This window comes from Idiotropiscis lumnitzeri, unplaced genomic scaffold (genome assembly GCF_059441095.1).
Source record: "Idiotropiscis lumnitzeri isolate Australia: NSW breed Sydney's pygmy pipehorse unplaced genomic scaffold, RoL_Ilum_1.0 HiC_scaffold_26, whole genome shotgun sequence".
NCBI lineage: Eukaryota > Metazoa > Chordata > Actinopteri > Syngnathiformes > Syngnathidae > Idiotropiscis > Idiotropiscis lumnitzeri.
Genome location: NW_028283564.1, coordinates 2,287,992 through 2,301,020, shown reverse-complemented (window position 1 = coordinate 2,301,020; position 13,029 = coordinate 2,287,992). Strand labels below are relative to the sequence as shown.

The 13,029-nt window shown below is 40.3% G+C and overlaps 1 long non-coding RNA gene across 1 annotated transcript; it reads left to right on the top strand.

The window, feature by feature from the left end:
- The first annotated feature begins 367 nt into the window (after positions 1–367).
- Positions 368–7,498, top strand: LOC148315998 (uncharacterized). Its single transcript, XR_015840468.1, has 7 exons — positions 368–487; positions 1,142–1,261; positions 1,861–1,995; positions 3,246–3,434; positions 5,729–5,824; positions 6,787–6,939; positions 7,044–7,498. It is a non-coding gene; the product is annotated as an uncharacterized LOC148315998 (long non-coding RNA).
- Positions 7,499–13,029: the final 5,531 nt, after the last annotated feature.

Here is a 13,029-nt window from a genome sequence, read left to right as displayed (position 1 = left end):
GGTTAGTTTGACCCACCTTGAGATCCGTTCCCACTCAGTGACAGTGTCTACAAGCCACTGCCACCAGGCCAGTGAACCGACGTCCAGGCAGTGACAAAAAACGTGATCAAATTACATTGCTCATCATAAGGTGTTTGTGAGACGCTCTTTGTATGTTTCCTCAATTAAGACCTGTTTTCCATTGGTGTATTTGAAAAAAGTGGTGAACCTGTTAAATTCACTACAAAACGTTAAGAAGATGAAAGTAATGTTTGAAGGAATATTATTTTTCTATCGACATGCCGGCGGGCGGGCACAGATAGAGAGTGATAAAGCAGCACCACCCGCGGGGCGTGCTGACGAAAAGGCAAGCGCTCCTCCTCTCATCGCGTCCTTATTAAGACAGAAAAAAGACGCTGTTGAATTTGACCTATTCGCAGTTCGAGCAGGTGCTTAACGCTGGAGAATATCACCACTTCGAAGTTCGAACTGCTGTTGAAACGGAGAGGTAAGTGTTTTTCGTTTGTTTTTATTCAAAACATGCCTCCAGTGCATTTGTTCATGGTTAGAGATAGTTGTGTGGAAAACACTATACAAAGTAGCACCATGGATGTGGGCCTACAACACTGGCCTAGCAAACATGTGCTCCTACATCGACATAATTGACGAGCTCCAGTTAAGCATTGAATAATTATAAAACGTCATGGTGCTTTTACTCATTTAAAGAACTAAACCGACGCGTATTTTCATCCGGTGGTCAGGTTTGCATTGAATGTGAGCACGAGGGACGCTAGCTTGTTGCGTTAGCTTTGCGGAGCTAACAGCTTGCACTTTTGTTATAGAACAACAGAATGCAAGTACCATGATAATTTCTGTCATTAATTTTTGTGTAAGACACGATGTTCACTGGTTAATTACATGATTCTTAAAGCAAAGGTTACTGTGAATGCAATTTTGGTAAGATTTTTGTAGTCACACTGCATAAATCTGTCTGTTGTTTAAACTTCAATATAAACTATTATGGTTGAAATCGTTAATTGGGATGGAGGGATTGATATTTTTTTAATTTATAATTTATTTTTCTTACACTGATATTGTTAAAACTCCATTTAGCCTATAGTATTAATAATTCTCAACACAAAACTGTCTTTTTTCTTTATAGAATAAACAATGCCTTCCCTGAGATGCAGGAAGTCCCCAAAGCAGGATACTATTGAACATGCAGTCAAGGGTCTGGACAAGACTGCAGAGTTAGAAGCGAAGTATATAAACTCATTTAAAGGTATGATGTTAACGCTTTTGCTAAGATATATTATTGTTTTCTGATAACCAAGCTGACATCGTTTTTTAAGTGGTTATTTTACATTAAGAGTGTCTTGACCTTTTCTTTGTCAGTTTCAAGTTATTTCAGTGAGCGTGAAACCTGATGGTAGGAGTTCTATCTAAATTAAGGCTGTACTTGATGACGCCCTCCGGCATTTTTATACCACAATAGACCGGTGAACAAGTCCGATATTGATAGTCTAGTGTAAAGCACGTTATACGTCACAGAGATCACGTGACGCGATCCAATATGACTGTGTATACAGTGTATGTCATTGTTATGAAACTAAATAATCTTAAAGTTTTTTTTTTACGTAACCAGGTGCCATTGACATTTGTACTTTCAGTCCTAATACATACTGGCTAATGCAATGCTGGAAAATGAATTTTGGCTGGTCTGTTCCTTTAAAATCATAAAGAAGGGCTCTGCTCTATCCCTCACAAGAAGCAATGTTTCAAACCACCCTACATTAGTATAGTGGCCCAAATGAATATGATGACTCCTTATTTGTGTGCTTAAAAATATGACGAAGCTATCTTGATTTCCCTGTTAACTAGGTCGAGGAGTATTTACCAAGGCCCCTTTCAGGAAAGACGACTTTATTCTTTATTATGGAGTACAGAGGAAAATTGATAGATTCTGATAAATCTCAACGCAGGAAGATGGATGGAAGAGGCACTGTCTTTTTTGAGGTGAGGCAAAGATTGAGATGTTATCTTATTTTTGTTTTTATTTAAAAAAATAAACACATACTCATCCCATAAGTGTTAGGGGAAAAATCATTCTCTAAGCAAAAATGTATACCGTATTTTCGCACCCAAAAGACGCGCCGTGTCAAAGGGCGCAACACCTGTTGAGGCCGCTATTTCTGTCTTTGTAACATATACTGGACGCACCGCCTGACAAGACAATAGCACAGCTGCTGTTAGCATAGCATGAACTTGGCAGAGCTGCCCACACTGACACAGCCGATAGCAGCCTACTATGCCCCAATAACATGAGCAATCACCCCATTGTTGCAGCAGACGCCAAGTCTCTATTGACAATAGCTGACAATGGCTCAGGCCAATATTAGGTGCATTGGCAATAGCCTACAAAGCAACGTCAGGGGAGGGACTTGGCTGCTCACCACACTCCTTAGAGTCACGGTTTCAAAAAAAAATAAAAAACTCATCATACAAGCAAACAATGAAACATAGAAATAAGATTAACACAAACATGTATCTCTCATGCCATCAATATACCCAAAAAAAATGAAAATAATACAAAAGCCACTCAGCCTTAGCTAATTCAAGCAATGCATTCTGGGAGCAGAGACCCACAATCCCATAGCTGTTTAGAGAGATTTGCATGGCTGTTTAAAGAGATGTGCTGTTATGCTTTGGACTTTTTGTCTGTTGTCTAAACCTGGGACGTTTCTTGCTTGCAATAACATAAATGATAAGACAGACTAAAACATTGTGGACAGCTGCCCTTTGTCCAGCTTTTTCCAACACCATCACCCAAACATTATAGTCAGATGGTGTATTTGTCACGGTCGATTGTAAGCATGGACAACTCACTCTTTGCCCAGCAGGGTGTGCTAACATGCACTTCCAACAGCTCGTTGATGACAAGGGCTGATGGACGTGAGTGGTACTTTGTCCATTTAATGGACGCATCGACTGACAGGGCGCTTTGTTTGCTTATGACTGCGAAAATACGGTAATTACTTTTATTCATGCGTTGAATCTGTACAAATGAAAATATAGACCATGAAGTCTCAAAGACAAGCTGTTAATAGGGCCTGATTCCAATAGAAATTTATTGTATGATTTGATTTAGAATATTTAAAAATTGTGGATTTCCTATTTTTATGTTTTGTGTACACAAGATTGTCTCAAAGATTAATTTCTGACATTGATTGAATAATTGTTTGTTTTTTTTTAAAATCTATTTTAAGTGTTGATGCCGCTCAAGAAGATGGCAGTCTGGGAAGACTGGTTAATGATGACCACATGCACCCCAACTGTAAAATGAAGAAGAAGACAACAGAGGACAGACCACACCTCTGTCTGTTTGCGCTCCGAGACATTGATGTTGGCGAAGAAATAACTTAAGACTATGGACCAGCTGGCCTTGGAGAACACAGGTTTGTAAGATGCATCTTTAAGTACAATAACAGAGCCCACTTGTGGTGTTCTGGTGATGTAGTTTCCAATTAGTTTGGCAATCTAATAAATGTATGTTGAGGTTTCTATGGAAGTTGAACATGCTGACTGACTGGGGGAGTTCTCCATTGTCCACTATCTGTAATTCAAATTTGTGGGTCTGAGTCAAAGTTTGGCTCTTCAGGAACAACGAACTGGTCAGGGAGTGACAGTATTACAAAGTTCTGCGTTACTCTTTTCTGGGCGGTGGCCCTGTTAGGCCATCATATGCCATATTGCAAATATCCCCATTGTGGGACTAATTAAGGACATCTTTATGTTGTGGTTTCCCTACCAGAACCAGCACCAACCCTGTATATTCATGATATAAAACACTGTTTCAATTTGATATTTAGCCTTTCTATACTGTAAAAATAGAAGACCCCAGGCTTTCCTGCGCCCCCTTGCCCAATTGGTGGTGTTCAGGAGACAACCTGGGACTGAAATATCAGTCACAACCAGTGTTGTTTTCGTCACTGATGACTATGACGAAAATACTTCGTTAACGCCCCTTTTTTAATGACGATGACAAGCTAAACGAGGTTCTTTTATGACGAAAACATGACGTGATGTACATGAATTTTTTTCGTTGACGAGACAAAATTGTTAGCATGTGGTTCATAAATTATTTTATGTTGCTTTTAGTGAAATAAAGCCACAACAGTTGCCCAACAAAATGTTTTGCTTCTCTGCTTATTTTGGAGCAGTGAGCATTGATTCCACTGTTGCCACTTTTTTCTGTTTGTAATGAAGAATCCTTTGTAGTCCATCCAAAAGTCTTTGTTATTGGGTGGAAACCTTGAATGCCTTGTTTTAACTCAAATGGACTTAAACCCATCCATCCATCCATCCGTTATCTGTACCGCTTCTCCTCACTAGGGTCGCGGGGGGTGTTGGAGCCGATCCCAGCTGTCTTCGGCAGTAGGCGAGGTACACCCTTGAATTGGTGTCCAGCCAATCGCAGGGCATACATAGACGAACAACCATCCACGCTCACACTCATGCCTAGGGGCAATTAGAGTGTCCAAGCAACTTGCCATGCATGTTTTAAGAATATGGGAGGAAACCGAATTACCCAGAGGAAACCCACGCAGGAAGGCCGGAGCCAGAATCGTACCTACGACCTCAATATTGTGAGGCCATCCTGCTAACCAGTTGGGCCACCGTGCCGCTTGGACTAAAACCTTTGTGAATAAATTGACGAAAACTAGGGTAAAACTTTTTTTGCGTTTCCGTCGATTAAAACTGGACTAAAACCCTTTTTTTAGTTTTCGTTGACTAAAACTGGACTAAAACTATAACGAATTGGGATGACTAAATGTGATGTAAACAAATCAGCACTTTGTCCAAATGACTTGGACAAAATCTAAAATGCCTGCCAAAAACAACACTGGTCACAACACGTGTCTACAGAAGATTAATTGGCATGGGCGAAATTAATTAGTTTTATTTCATTCATGAGCTTATGTTTTGTTTTGGGTGGCTAAGGCTTAAAATGTGTAAAAATCTAATCCAACCTCAAATATAATTAATTCAATAAATTTATGATGCTACTAAAACATCGAAGCAGCCTCCTCCAGGCTTTACAGACTCAGAAATGGAGGTATGCGTATCGTGTACTCATCCTGTCGTGTCTCGAGATGTTAAAATTGCAGTTAGATAGACGTGTGCTGATTAGACAAGACTTCTAATATATCTGGTGTCACAGGATATTTGTCAGTGAATGTGTATGTCTGGTTTGAGGCTCACTCAGCTTTTTCTTGTGTTGTGGGGTCCAGTTGAGTTGAATTGCGTGTCAGGTATGTTGGCCATCTGACACCCAACTGTCAGGTTTGTGTTTGTGGGGACCCCGTAGAGCCATTTTTATTGTTGACATAAATCATAGCTAATCATCTTTTCCTTCATTATCATATGAAATACAGTTAGGAGTTGTATGTGCCTTTACTATGTTATAATCTTAGAACCTACCAGCCACTACAGGTGTCCGACAAGAAGACTTTTGGCTGTCCTGTGCTCCATTGCGCCCCTGGTGGCGTTCAAAAGACAACCTGTGACTGAAATATCAGTCACAACATATCTCTACTGAAGATTAATTGTCATGCGCTAAAGTAATTGGTTTTGTTTCATTCGTGAACTTGTTAGTTTTTGTTTTGGGTGGCCAAAGCCTAAAATGTGTAAAATTCTGATCCATTTTCTTTTTTTAATTCATTAAATTAATATTCAACTTGTTCATTAGGATGGAGGACAACCGACAATGACTGAATCGGCTGAGGTTGATGCCACCAGAACATCGAAGCAGCCTTCTCAAGTTTTGACAGACTCTGAAAAGGAGGTATGCGTATCATGTGGTCATCCTGTCGTGTCTTGAGATGTTAAAATTACAGTTAGATAGACCTGTGCTGGTTGGACAAGTTTTCTAATATATCTGGACATAAATCGTAGCTAATAATATTTTCCCTCATCATCATATGATATACAGTTATGCCTAGTATATGTCTTTACTATGTTACAATCTAAGAACCTACCAGCCACTACAGTTCTCTCATTGGGAGACTTAAGCTTTCGTCAGGTTGTCGACTGCTGCATTGCCCTCTTATTGGCTTTAAGTACACAACCTGTAACTGAATTATCTGTCAGAACAGAACCTATGTGTCTACAGCAGGTGATTTGGCATGTGGATTCTTCAGATTTTTAGAAAATAGGTAAAATTGTGATCAAAAGTTTAAAATGTCTAAAATTCTGGTATAGTTTGCAATAGTATATCTATTAAATCATTTCAAAACTTCTTAACAAGGATGGAGAACATTGGCTGTGACCGAATTGGTTGAGGTTTAGATTACCAGGACCATTGAGCAGCCTCCTTGGGATCTACAAATTTAGGAATGAAGATATGCATCCCATGTTACAATCCTGTTATGGCCCGAGGTTTTGAAGTTGCAGTTACATATTGGGCTGGGCGATATGGCTGATAAGTACATAGCGATATAAGTATTTCATATGGGTCCATCGATACACATTGAATTCTTTTTTTATATTATTTTATTTATTATCGTTTTTATTTTCCAATATTTTCACTGCCCTGTTAAAAAAACATTTAATGTAGTTTTCCTCCCGGGAGCTTTTTGTTACGGTCAATTAATTTTGTTATTACATTATTTTGTCATATCATTCATCAATATTTTAGTTTTTTTTTTTTTTTTCAAATAGAATTAAGACCTTTTTCTGTGCAGATTCCTCTGGGGATTAAGTATTTAATGGGTTCTCAATTTTCTCTTGGACTCTGATGCAACCCAGTCTCCTCCCTTGGACAAAAAATATGGGCTGAATCTTCCTTGGAATAACGACACAGATTCTGACGAATCATTGTCAAATCCTGCCCCTGAACTTTGCGCCTCAGACCCAGACCATATTACTATCCCAAGGCTCAGGAGGACCAAAAGTATACAGGTAAACAACCCATATAGATTTCAGGGAATCTTACAAGCAAATTGCATATATTTTATTGGTCTCCTGCCTTCTATCCTTTATATTTCGTTGTTGTTGTTTTTTAGATTAAAAAAACAGGCTGACTTTGGAATGGATAAGCATTATTACTCCAACTCAGATGACAGTGGAGATGAATATTTTCCGGATACAAGTGAGGCCTCTGATTCAGACGGAAGTGAATCTTTGAAAATTGTGGACCCTCTCTTGAAGTCTAAGAATGCCTTCAGAGATTTTTCTCCCACACCACGAATCTCAAAAGCCACCTCAACGCAGGTTGTTAATCAAGGGCGTTCACCCGTTCGGAGGAGTAGCAGCACTGGTGTGATTCTTGAATTCTATGGCTCTTCAAATATTTGTGCAGTTTAACACAAATCATCCAAAATAGAATTCAAGCACATCTGTGACAGAAATTCAAATTCAGAAGTCAAAGAGAGAGAACAAAAAAAAAAATCTAATGCTGCGCTTCTTCCGAAGACATATACTGTAAACATTAAATGTATGTTAGGACAATCTTGAAAAAAGTATTAGAACACCCTTTACTTTTATTTCTTGTTAATTTTATTAACCAAAATATGTCCATTTTTATTACAGATTAATGAATACAAAATTAAAACTCTAATCAGCTACTTTTTAATCGTTATATTTGTATAAACAAATGTTATACATCTGTGTGTTAACTTATACAAGAAATGACGGAAAAGCAAGGGTGGTTTAGTATTTTTTTATCGTATATAGTCTGTATAATATCTTTAACCTATGCTGATGCTGTTTAATACTGATTTAAATAATAATAATAATGTCATAATCTGTTGGTTTTACATGAACAAAACCTTTCAAGCACTTTTTAAAATTCTAAATACTACCTCTTGTCAGTAAGTTGGTTCACAGCACTGCCTTGGAGTGAAAGTGTGTAGTGCTGAGACAGTCGGTATGTGCTGAGTCGTCTGACGTTTGTGTGACTGGTACCCAGGAAGGTAGCAAAACCAGGCAGTGTGTATGTCGTACCCAGGAAGGCAGAGAAACCAAGCAATATGTATGTGGTACCCACGAAGGCAGAGAAACTAAGCAGTGTGTATGTGGTACCCGGGAAGGTAGCAAAACCAGGGAGTGTGCATAGATACAGACCCCAAAAGTGATTAAAACCAAATAAAGTCCCCAGAAGATCATCTGTAGTCAGGTGAAGGACCCTGTACTTTGTTCAACTCATTTACTCCCTTAGACGTACAAAGACGTCTTTTAATGCAATGGCGCCCTCTACCAAAGACGTATAAGTACGTTTCCTGTCTTTTTTACCTCATAGTGTACATAAGGGTCTGATGCAACCTCTGACTGAGAATCAGCCTTGTCCGCATTGTGAATCATGTAAAAATCACCCAGCAGGGGGCAGAGGTGCAAAAGATCCGCCTTGAATCTGCGCCAGAGGTACAAATGGGGGGCGGGATCCTGGGGTAGACTTATAAGTGTGGAGAGCAGCGTGGGTAGCAGCAGCATCGGCAGCACTAGCAGCAGTCGCATTAGTAGCGTTAGCAATGAAATCCTCCAAGCAAATGACGATCGAGGAATGCTTTTTTGTAAAAAAAAAAAGCTTCCTAAAAGCATCAAGGCGATGGAGACGCTTTGGTTGAGAGGATGACGCTTCGTCGTCGTCACAACAAACAGGCGTCTAAAGAGGGTGCGCGTGCCTTGCGGCCTGCCTTCGGACAATAGCCAAAGCAGCTGAGAGTCCTCACCAGATCCCCCCGAACGAGGAGGTAAGCGCTCGCAAGTTACCATTGAACATGTGGTTTTACCCCTCATGCTTTTATTGTACATATCATGCATCTTGCGGGCAGAAAATGTCGCATAAATGTGCAGTTAGACGCGAGCGTATCTCCTCCCCGACGAGGAAACAACAATACTGAATGGTGTAGTAATCATGCATACTTTCTAAAATTCACAGATTGTGCATCCCGCGGCAAGAAAGTTCCTCCTCGTCTTGTTGGTGTAAAGAAAGGTAAATTATAATATGAAACTTCACACGCCAGCAATAAAATGCAGCAATAAATATATATTTCCAATTGTTTATATTTCTGTAATTTACAGGTTGTGCATCAGGAAGCAGTGGTTCCGGATGGCGTCACACTGGATGGCAACCGAGGAAAATCGACTTTACAGCAACCCCTGGACCACTGAATGCCGCTGCCCATTTGGAGTCTGAGGAGCCAGCTGATTTCCTGCAGCTGTTTCTCACGGATGAGCTTCTGCAGCACATCGCGGATGCCAGCAATCACTTCCCAGACAATTATTTTCACACAAACCCCAGTGGACAAACACAAGCTCGCCTATTTTCCACGGACCAGCAAAGCCAGACCACAACGAAAGTGTCGGGTCTGTTTGCGCAAAGGCAAACGGAGTGAAACAAGAATGTGGTGTGAACTATGTTGTGTGCCCTTGCATCAAGGCAACTGTTTTATTTTATATCACACAAAAAAAAAGTATGTATGACACTGATGTATTTCATTTTTGTACATAGTTCAACAGTTCAGTCGTTTAGTGTTATGTGCAAATAAATTTATTTTATCAAAAACATATTTTTTGTGCTTTTTTTTGTTATTTTATAGAAGGCATGCATTATTTAGATGTTAGAGGTGTCATAAAAGCCATAAATAATAGTGTCAAAGTTCAAATTATGGTCAAAATGCATCAGTTTACAAAAAGCTCATTTTCTCAGTTTTTTCCCCAGGGATTGGAGTTTTCATGAAATTTAGCTATTTTCAAATGCCGATTGTTCAAGAATGGAAAAAGATAGGAACAAACATTTTTTTTCTGTTGAAAGAAGAGAGTCTCATCTTTCTTCGGGTGTGCTCCATGTCTATATAGCATTAGAATACAATATTCTGTGGGCCTTGCAATATTAGTCAAAACCCAGGAAAACTCTGGGATTGAGTGGGTTGCTCCAGTGAAAATGGCTGGTATTTAATGAGTTAAGACTGGTTAGGACATCCGGCTCGCAGTCCCAAGGTGCAGGGTTCGATCCCGGGACCCAGCTTTCCTGTGTGGAGGTTGCATTTGTGAGTGAGTTTGAGCGCAGGTGGTTGTTCGTCTTTGCGTGCCCTGCGATTGGCTGGCAACCACTTCAGGGTGTGCCCCGCCTACTGCCCGTTGACAGCTGGGTAGGCTCCAGCACGCTATCCTTGTGAGAATAAGCGGATTGGATATTACATGTATGTGTTTATGCCCTAGGCCAGGCGAGGGCAAACTACGGCCCGGGGGCCACATGCGGCCCGTTAAAAGTTTTAATCCGGGCCGCCGAACTTGAAAAAAATTTAATGAATAAACCTTGTTAATGTTTTATTTTCTAAACACTGTGGTTTTCAAAGACAAATATTATTGTTGGAATGCTTTTATTCACTTTCATATAAAATTAAATGTATTTTTTTTCTCAGATGAGGTGAGGTTTCCAAAACACTCCATCCATCTGCTCCTGGTCCGGCCCCTCTGTCATATTTTAGAACCCATTGTGGTCCTCCAATCAAAAAGTTTGCCCGCCCCTGCCCTAGGCTTTGTGTCTTTGCTTGGTTGACTGTGTAATGAGTGTATGAATGCATTTCTTTCTACCAGACACCTTGGACTTCCCATGGCAGATTAATAATCTATTTTATCTATCCATCAGGGTCACGAATGTCATTTGATGAGTAGAGAATTTAGAGTCTCCAATTAACCTAATATACATGGATTTGCGCATGGAAACCTGAGAAAAAGCCCTTAGTCCTACTTTTCCATCTGAACCACTTTATCCTCACGAGGGTCACAGCCGTGACATCCCAGCTGACTTCAGAAAGTAAGTGGGCGACGACTCATGATCTCTTGGTTGAATAATATTGTTAGGGGCTCAAAATGGCCCTCTACAATAAAATGGCAGAAGAATATTACATACTCTCTGGCAGAAGAATATTGCGTTTTTTTGTTTTGTCCAATTAACTTAAATAAAACTTGGGAAAATTTAATGATTACATGTAAACCAGCTGGTCTTCCCCATACCAAGCCCTGGCTAAAACTGACTGAAAAATGCATGATGTGTGCCTTTTAAACTCCTCGGCCCATCCACTATGCCAGGGATGGGCAAACTTTTTGATTGGGAGGGGGGGGGGGCACAATGAGTCCTAAAATACATTTAATTTTAAACGAAAGTGAACAAAAGCATTACAACAATATATATGTCTTTGAAAAACCACAGTATTTAGAAAATAAACCATTAACAAGGCTTATTCATTTAATTTTTTTCAAGTTTGGGGGGCTGGATTGAAACGTTTAACGGGCCACAAGTGGCCCCCGGGCCGTAGTTTGCCCAAGTGCCCTAAGCCAATTGATTCTAAAAAATAACAGTTTTCTTCATCAAAACAACATTTTATGATCAACATAAATGTTAGTGAGTACATAAAGGTATACTCATTCGATCTATCATAACCCCATGCACTTAGACTGTACAAAAAAAAGAAAATTTTTATTTTAAAACCTAGTATTTCGCCATGACGTCACACGCTAGCGTCAAGTGCTTGGCGCTAAAAACCCGGAAGTAACAGCGGCGCTCGGTTTGAAAGTGGAGAGTTGTGCATGGTAGGCGAATTCGGGAGAAATGTTTGTTGAACACGAGGACTGTGGCGTAGAAGATGGTTTAACAGCGATCTAGTGCGCACCCAACCGTGATGGCTGACCAACGAAATAAATGTGGACCGACGGAGTGGACTGACAGGACGTGGAAAACAGGTGTGTGGCATGTGTGCGTGTGCACGAATGTGGGAGCGCGTTCACTATGGTGGCAGCGATCGCAAAGCAGCAGCACCACTCCTTGACAAAAGTATTGTACTTTCTCTGATGTTTTGGGTTTGCTCTGCTTTGGGGTTTGTAGTTCTGGCCACGCAAAAGTAACAAAGCAAGTTCTTGGATGTCTGCTTTTTTCTTGAACTGTTAATTGGTTAACATCGTGGCTCTTATTTTTATCTAATGTATGGAGTTTGGTGGCTATCTATATGCACAACTATATTAGTTGCACTTGAAATTGCATACAGAAAATTAGTATAAATAGGTTACGCTATAAAGTATAACAATATTAACAATCGTTATTGTTGTTACTGTTTATTTATTTTATTTTGCAATAACTGTGCTCCAAGCTTAGCTGTTGTGCCAGCTGCCAAGTAAAAATATGTAATCTCACTCAATAATAGGAATAAATACTTAACTAACATCTCAATTTTTCGGGTTGGGCTGTGGGGGAGGGGAGGGTGGCTGCCTGACATAAAGCAGACTGTCCTGCACATGCGCAGACCAGCCGAGTGTGTGAAGTGTGCGTAAGTGCAGTACCGGGACCGACCACTAGACAGCGATCCTGAGTAATTTTTCCGCACACACATTTCTAGCACACTCGTCTTGTTTTTGTGACCTTCCTGGGAAGCCCTGAAACTTTGACAGGACCTCCCCCTGAGCTTCTTATCACTGAATTCAATGCTCTTTTTTGTGGGGCCCAGATTTTTGGTCCCCACAAAAATTTTGGTCCCCTACAGTGGGTGTGCTGTCCGATGTTGGTCCCCAACATGTAGCTTATACAAACACACACACACACCCCTACTTGTTTTTGTGACATTGTTGGGCCACCTGAGCAAAACTCACATTGTGGGAACCACCCTTTCTAGTGGTTGTACAGCTCTGAAAAAAATCAGGCAGTGTCCAGGAATTTAGTTAAACACAAAAACCACTTCAAATTACCAATTAATGACCTGGAGGTCAAATGAGTGACTCAAGTGCATGTAATTCAGTCACTGTAGCCCAAAGATTCTCTGGGCCAGTGGATGAACCATTATTCGTCTTGGACAGCATTGAAGCAGGCCGTAGCCTGGTTTCTAAAGCTGAAAGACTTACTGACAGAGTAAAGGAAAATAGAAAGGAGTTAATCACATTAGGTGAAGAAGGCAAGATGAATTTATTCAAGAGAACTGTCAAAGGAAAGTATTTGACCTGCGACGACTTGGATAAAGCAGAAAGAGAACTTGTGAAATACTGTCAAAGGCGAAGTTT